This window comes from Opisthorchis viverrini (genome assembly GCF_000715545.1).
Source record: "Opisthorchis viverrini unplaced genomic scaffold opera_v5_333, whole genome shotgun sequence".
Lineage (NCBI taxonomy): Eukaryota > Metazoa > Platyhelminthes > Trematoda > Opisthorchiida > Opisthorchiidae > Opisthorchis > Opisthorchis viverrini.
The window spans coordinates 208,847-216,879 of record NW_008751992.1 but is presented as its reverse complement, the minus strand read 5'-3'; positions in this window follow the sequence as shown (position 1 = coordinate 216,879).

Sequence of the window (8,033 nt, the reverse complement as noted above, 5' to 3'; positions counted from 1 at the left end):
TGTGTACAGGATTCTGATCTTACAGCCAATAGGAAATCTTGAGCCCAAAAAGCAGAAGGATCTCTATCGAGGTGTTCTCAACTGTTAGGTGGTCACCCTTTGGCATTCGGTCCAGTAGTAATAGCTGAGTGAATATATTATCCTAATACCATTGGAAACCGCATTTCCGGGCTAGAACATGCCGTGTTTGTAGACATGACAGCCTTTATTTTGGGCGCTCATTGCTGAAGAAACGCTTAAACTACAACTAAACCACAATTATTCAGTTGAAAGTGGTACAATATTAGCAAATCTATATATAAAAAACCTTTAAAGTCAACTGTCTAGCTAACAAGAACACGAATTCACTAAGTTCAAACTTCAGGCCCGAAGAAATTTCAGGGTAAATTTTTCACTTACCAGCATTAATAATTATACTGAATCTATGGGAGTGACTATATTTTCCCACACACAGCATTGATCCAGAGTTAGATGGCATAAACAGAAAGTATTGAGGAACGAATATCGAAAGAGATGACTTTTTCATGCCGAAAGGCTCATTAGTTGAATGTAAACGCTTCATGGTTCGACGGAGTTGGGTAAATCCTTCAGTGAAAGACATGAACTAAGTACTTGACCAGGAGTTTTGTGCAAACCCCTCAAGGTTGTTCGGAACACCCCAGTGCACAACCACTGACTGAAGACTTTTGTGTTCCTTTCGAAGAACCGAGTTTATTGGGCCATATAAGTTACGATGCGGTGGAATAAACCAACTCCAGTCGTTTTCTGACAGTTTCTTGCTGAAGCCATGATGTCACGAAAAGTAACGCATGAAACACAGTGAAGTTGGAAGAGTATAGCGGTGGATCATCCATTCCACTCAAGTGAGATTACGGGCCGTATGCGCAATCCAACAAAGACAATTTACGTCATTAGCAAAATGTTACGAGTTCCGGATTAAATCATGCTGCCTGCTGGCCACGTACCTAATTTCAACTCCAAATTGGGTTACTTATGAGTAAGCAGTCTAAAATGTGCCTCCTTTATGTCTCCCAAGTAGACAACTCATATCCGGGTTGACATTGCCCCCGAAATGCAGTTTGCTTTGCCTAACTCTTTATGCTTTTGCATTCACAACGGCTCATTTGCTTATTTCGTCACAACACAATTCCCGCAGTGTCGGTCCGATGCGCCTGAAAAAACTGTCATGTTTGTGCATCACAAAGAGCCCATGAATAAACGTAACGCTTTCGAAATAATGTTTACAGGATGGAAACAACCAACAAAGTAGCTGAAAATTTTCTGAGAGCCCACGGACGCTTTCATTCTTCTTGAGACAGATCAGATAGGCGCAAATCAATTTGGTTTCCACGGGTGACGCAACCGAATCTCTTGTTCACCATATTCTTCAACTGATTATGCTACACACAGGCCGGCTCATTTTTCAGTTGGTGCAATGTTCGAGATATTACAGTATATTTCCATGAGTGAAACTACTCACGAGAGATTCGTTTGAGTCAGCCGTGGAAACCATATTGATATAAAAATGAGGGCATTTGTTAAAAGTTTTCAAGTTCCCTTTTGCCCGGACTATTGTAACTCTGTGGACGGTATGCTCATCACTAAAGGTAGCTCTCACGAGGAGCTGGTCTTCATATGATGGACATCATCGCTTGACCACTGCACTGCACAACCACTTGGAAGCAAGAGGTCTACTTTGTTAGTAGCGTGCTTTGAATAATCACTGTAAATTATAAGACTGAGGAATGACTGATTACAATGCCACCTGAATAAAAACGGATGTCAAAAAGTGGTTAATGAAACATATTTCGTTGTTTATTCCTATGACACCGCAAGTCGCAGCTGACACATTGAGGATTTATTCATATTCCACAAAATTAAAAGTCAGTTTTAACAACTCGAAAAATGGAACAGCAACGTCAAAGATAAAAGTTCTTGGGCGGATTATAGAAATTACCAGTCCATAATTTCTTGAGTTGCGTGAAAATGTTTGCATAATGGAACGATATACTTCGCTACAAATGGTAGGTGAAACCACCGTGTCACACGGTATCATCAATGATGGAATTCGATCTAGCTTGGGGGAGAGGACTGTCCGGTGTTTTCTCCCAACTGCCGACCATCCTTCATTCAGTTTGATGGCAGTCGTTGAGATTACATTACAAGGGCGAGTTCGAACCAGTTGTGGATGCTTTTGCCGAAGGTTTCTGGGAAGTTGGCCTTAAGGTTTTGCATTCCCCATATTCAGCGGCTATAGAGTCGATTTAGACGATTCACTGCCGCCAGCGCTGTTTAAATGTGCACCCGTACTCTTTTGTGACTAAGTTACGCGGGCATACCCCAAATTCACCAGAACTATTAAAATTTCATAAAATGCGACATTTTATCATCCGTTACCATCCTCACGAAGTCATATCCTCGACGAATGTTCTCATTTTCACACAATTCTTTTTGACAGAAGGTTCAATTGAAAACAACTCTCTCGTTTATGATGATCGAAGAGTTCAGCAACCTCACTGGTAGTGTTACTTTGCGGTTGTACCTCCGTTGTTTTTAGCGACAACAATGTTTGCCAGTGAAACGTTATGCTGGGTAAACAAGCCCGTTTGACTGTTTGCTTTTCATTCAGTTCAAATGACAGTAAACGTGACCCAAAAATCCTTCTTGTCTTGATTCGCATTATTGGTGTTCTGTTATAAATACGATCAAAGTGCAGATTCACATCAGTCGATTATGCCTAAGTACCATTGCAAAGAGTAGTTAGGATTAGTAACAGGATTACACATGAAGATTCGGTGTATACATCTGACAGCTTAATGTGTTTAACGTAGTACAAGACAATATCCACTCTTTTAACTATTGTAGGGGGTGCGTGTTGATACTCGTGTTTGGGTATACTTACACTGCTCTAGTGTAACTAGCTTGTGTGAGACAATTAAGTGGATTCAGTGACATGGGCTACAGCAGCCCAGAAACCAAATGAGGTCTTCGTTTATGGGAACACCTTTCTGGTTTTTGTGTCGGACCCGGTAAACAGACTGGATGTCCAAGAAGTTCCATGAATGAAAAGTATGCTAAAAGGCTTTGTACTTTGCTTGATCAACGTGCGGAATTTAAGATTCGCTGAAATAGGTGAGTGTGACAATCTCGAGGAGGAGTTTTTCCCATTCAAGACCAATCTACATTATTAGAAGTTTTACTGCAACTTACACAGTTCAAAATAATACTTCCTAGTGTTTGTTAATAGAACTGTTTGTTCTAGAATCAAACAGCTTGCATCATTTATGTACAACCTCTCGCCAAATCGCAAGGTGCACCTACATTCGCCTTGACGTGTGTCCATTTGGGGATACCGACTCTTGGTCGGATTTCCAGAAAATCCGCTTAATTTTCCTTATGGGAACGTTGTTTCGCTAATCAAACAGTTGAATACTTTTCATCGACCGTGCATGGTGAATGGCCACAAATTTCCACATGTTCAAATGGAATTGACTTGCCGTGAGCTGGTTTTGATGGAGAACGAAATGACTGACTAATTTTCATAAAGGAAACTACTCACAAGTTTGCTGAAAACACTTCGACAGCCCACGACCGGTTTCGCCCTTCTTGGGGCTCATCAGGTGGGCGCATCATAAACGAGAGATTTGAGTGAGTCTCCCGTGAAAACCGAATTGATTTGCAAATGAGTTAATTTCCGAAAACAGTGGGCTCAAGTAGATCATAAGGTTGACGGAAACTCGGGGACTGCGCCCACCCGATGAGCCCCAAGAAGGGCGAAACCGGTCGTGGGCTGTCGAAGAGTATTCAAGAACCTTGTGAGTAGTTTCCTTTATGAAAATATACTGCGATATCTCGAATATCGTGCCAACTGGATCATGAGGCGGCCTGTGTACATCACATTCAGTTGTAGAATATCGTAAACGGGGGATTCACTTGAGTCTCTCGTTAAAACCAAATTGATTTGCAAATGAGTGTGTTTCTAGATGACTGACTTATTCAAAATTCGTGACTGCTTGAATAGCTCCTGAGCGCGTTCCTGGAGCCAATTCAGGTGATGTGTCGGGCTGGTGCTCAGGGGGATGATGGATGAACGACACCATGCCAGGCACACACATTAAAGGCATCGTACCAGGATCGCATTATCAGTAAAATGAAACGAACTCATACGGCTGCGTCCAACACACACACGCGATCAATCGTTGGTATCTTAGCTTAACAATTTCTCTATCTGGGTGCTTGGGTTAGTTGCACCGGTTAGAGGAAGCAGCTAGGCGATCAACTCACCTACAAAGAATAATCTCCTCACATTTTACTCGAAATTCTCGACTGTTTACTCTTGGTAGACAATTATTTGAACAACTCATCATTCTTGAAGCTGATATATTTGTGTGCCTAATTCAAAAGTACACTGAGAATCAGCGGGACAGTTTAGACGATGGCAAGACAGAATACAAATCTAATCCACGGGGTCACCACTTACCATTCTAATTAAGTTATCTGGACAACTCGACTGAAGTTGAGCATTCGTATTCAGTGTTTCCGTTTTCTCCAGCAAGGACACATGCTTCCAAATGATTTGGATTTACATTAGTAGATTTTTGTGCCCATACAGATCAACAATTTGTAGATTCAGCAATTCAGTGATCTGCTTTTGGATTCAAAATATCCATCTCACCGCTCGCCTCAGAGAGCAAGTTCAGTTCTACCTGGGATGGCCACCACGCTTGAGTACCACCCAGTCACACTAAGCTAAAGTAGGTTGGCCTTTATAACATGTCTTAATTTCTGGTCCCACTGCCTTCTCTGCTCCCGTTTCAATGTACGATCGGAAAGAATACAGCTGGATCTCATTCCAGTTGTTCATTTTACATGTTGGGAAACAATCAGCATGTAATAACTGTTTAGTTTTCTTTCTTGTTCTCGAACTTATTATTCTTGCCCTCAGACTGAATATCCTTGCTATACTTCCTTCAATTGTTTATTTGAAACCAATAGTGAGAAAGTCACTGCAGACGGTTGGCCATTTGGTTGGGAAGTTGATGCAATCTAGCCGATGGCCGTACTGTCGCTTGGTAGGATTTCAGAGGTCTCGTCCCTGCAAGAATTGAATGCATAAATTTCACTTTTATCAGGTGCACACAGCAACATACTTGACTTGGATCTATTGTTCTCTGTGGAATCGCTGTATACGTAACAGGGATCAACAGTGAGTTGTTTCTTCACGACTGCAGGCAAGTAACGTTCCCAAGTAATATACTCCATAATGGTCTGTTGAGCATTCCTTTCTCTTCATATCATTCATATAGTGCTGTTTTCTTCTGGTGATTTTGGTGACCGTACTCTATTGGTGTGACTGTTTCGGACGCATTCCGATTATAACGAAGTCTGTGTTGAACGAAACTATTAACTGGTCTCAAATTTATCATGGTAACAAAGTTCAGTTGAAGCAAAAACAAAACTGCGACCGTAGTATCATTCATCTCAGTCTTTATAGTGCCCCTAAACAGTTGTAACTTTGAGTTATCTCTTTTCTGTCCAACCCTAAACATAAAGTTGAAGGCCAGGTAGAGTAATTAGGACATAAAAAACTTACAGTACGCCCTGCATATTCAGCTGTCGGCACAAAAGCACTCCCAGCTTTTTGCCTATGGGTTTCTACGACAACGTTTACAATTACGACCGCGCTTTAATGACCTTTCTCTAGCACCCGTTATCCAAACAAATATCCGTGTCCGTTTCACTATCCTTTGAATATCAGGCTCCAGTAAACAACCTTCAGTATTACTTGATGTGACCATTTTTCAACGCATTACGGCAACGGTTCTTAACTGGAGAAGAATTTCCGTCCCATAAGAGAAATATGAGGGCACAACGGGAAGTGGATGCCTTTACATTCGAAATTATAGGTTACCAGAAACCGATTCTTGTCCGATTTGTCGATTGTTCAACATCCGTCCCTAGTATTTTTAGTCTGTGTGTAGGCACCCGAAAGAACTTCGAACTCTGTTCTAGTTTATCTGCAAAATTCCATACAGGCGAAATGTAACCACCCTTGAAAATAATACGTTGCTCTTTGTGTCTTTGTTCACGCACACTCGTTTCGGGTTTGCATATATTACGTGCTTCTGACCGTATACCGATTATACCCGACGATACCTTCAGGAGCAGCCAAATGATGAGGGAACTGGAAATAACGAACAAAAAACTGTCTGGGTGGAAAACTTTTACACACCAGTAAAAACTAAATCTTGGCCTGAAATGAGATGAATGTGTGCATTCCGATGGATAGTTTATTTATCGTGTGGCTGCACGCATGTTACGCTGCAAAGTTGTTCAGTCAACCTATGTTTTCCGTGTCAGGTTTCCATTCCTAATCACTCCAACGTTCGTTGTGCTATACTGTAGACATGGTAGAGCTGCTATCGAAACAGTCCCTGTTAAGCAAGCAGAATTCACTCTATCGCACGTTCTATAGTATATCTATGACAGCAAGTTATATTTCAATTCATCCTTGCCATTTAGCGTGCACTTAATGAACAGGACGCTGGTCATGGCATACAAGTACTAGGTGGAAATCCGTATCGATGCTTCTACTTGTTTCGAGTCTCAGTAGTAGCAGAAAAACCTGGATTGCCCTGACCGGCATGATTATTTTTAGACGTAAACAAAACACAAGAGATTTCAGCGGTCCTATCTATTGCATCCGCAGCATTAAGTTTCGACCAGTTTACTCTTTCTTTATTCGGTTTCCTGTGCAACTGAGGCCTGGGATAATGAAATAAAGTGTCTCTCATTGTAGCGGAAGCCCATCACTTTTGGTTGTGCCATTTTAGCTGTCAAACCTATAAGAGTGGCTATAAATTTAAATCTGGAAACGAAGCAAATTTAAGGCCAAAATGACATTATCTCTGTGCCATCAATATTGCTCCCCGGTTTCCGGAACAAGCTAAGATGAAATAACCATAGCTTGAAACTGCTTTCATAACTTGTATATTATTTTTCTCACCAATATTTATCATCTTCTGGGTTGCATCTGCAAGATGCAAGCAGCACCTACTCTATTTACTAATTATGAGTAATTTTCGCAGTATTTTGATCAGAATAGATTGCGGGGAAATGAACTTTCACAGCGTACTTAAGGGATGCACGGTGTAAATCCGACTGAAGCACTGCAGCGATTTGCTATTAAATTGTTTCATAATGTAGAGCTGACACCCCAGAAAGACCATAAAGTTTACTCAAAAGCCCACAAAAAGTTTCTTAGGATGTATCAAATAGTTTGTTTGCAGATTGAAACATATTCCATGGAATCTTGATTAAACCATTTTGGTAAAAATAAAGGACTATTTTTCTGTCGGAAATTTAAAATGGCCCTCCAAAACCAAGGAGATATAGTGCGCCACTTAGATATGTATGAGTACTTCAGTAGAATAATCATCACGTAAACAAAGTAGGCTATGTAACATTTCGTCAACATTGTTGTGTGCTTTTTTCATAAAGGGAGCTACTCACAAGGTTGCTGAAAACTCTTCGACAGCCTGCGACCGGTTTCGCCCTTCTTGGGGCTCATCGGGTGGGCGCAGTCCCCGAGTTTCCGTCAACCTTTTGTTCTACTTGAACCCAAATTGGACTGTTTTCGAGAAATACACTCATTTGCAAATCAATTTGGTTTTTACGAGACTCAACTGAATCCCTCGTTTATGATATGAAAATATACTGCGATATCTCGAATATCGTGCCAACTGAATCATGAGGCGGCCTATGTGCAGCACACTCAGTTGTAGAATGCCATAAACGTTAAAACCAAATTGATTTGCAAATGAGTGTATTTCTCGAAAATTGTTGTGTGCTGTTTTTAGCCACCTGAGCTGGTATTCATAATAGGCGATACAGCATACTGCGCTGTGTTTCGGAGTGAGTGTCAAACATATCGCAGTAGCACTCCATACGGGGTGCAGTGACTGATGGGTATGAAGCCAGCTGTATGTTGTGTTGATCTGGCAATAGAAGGTTCATGGAATCACACGCAAGAG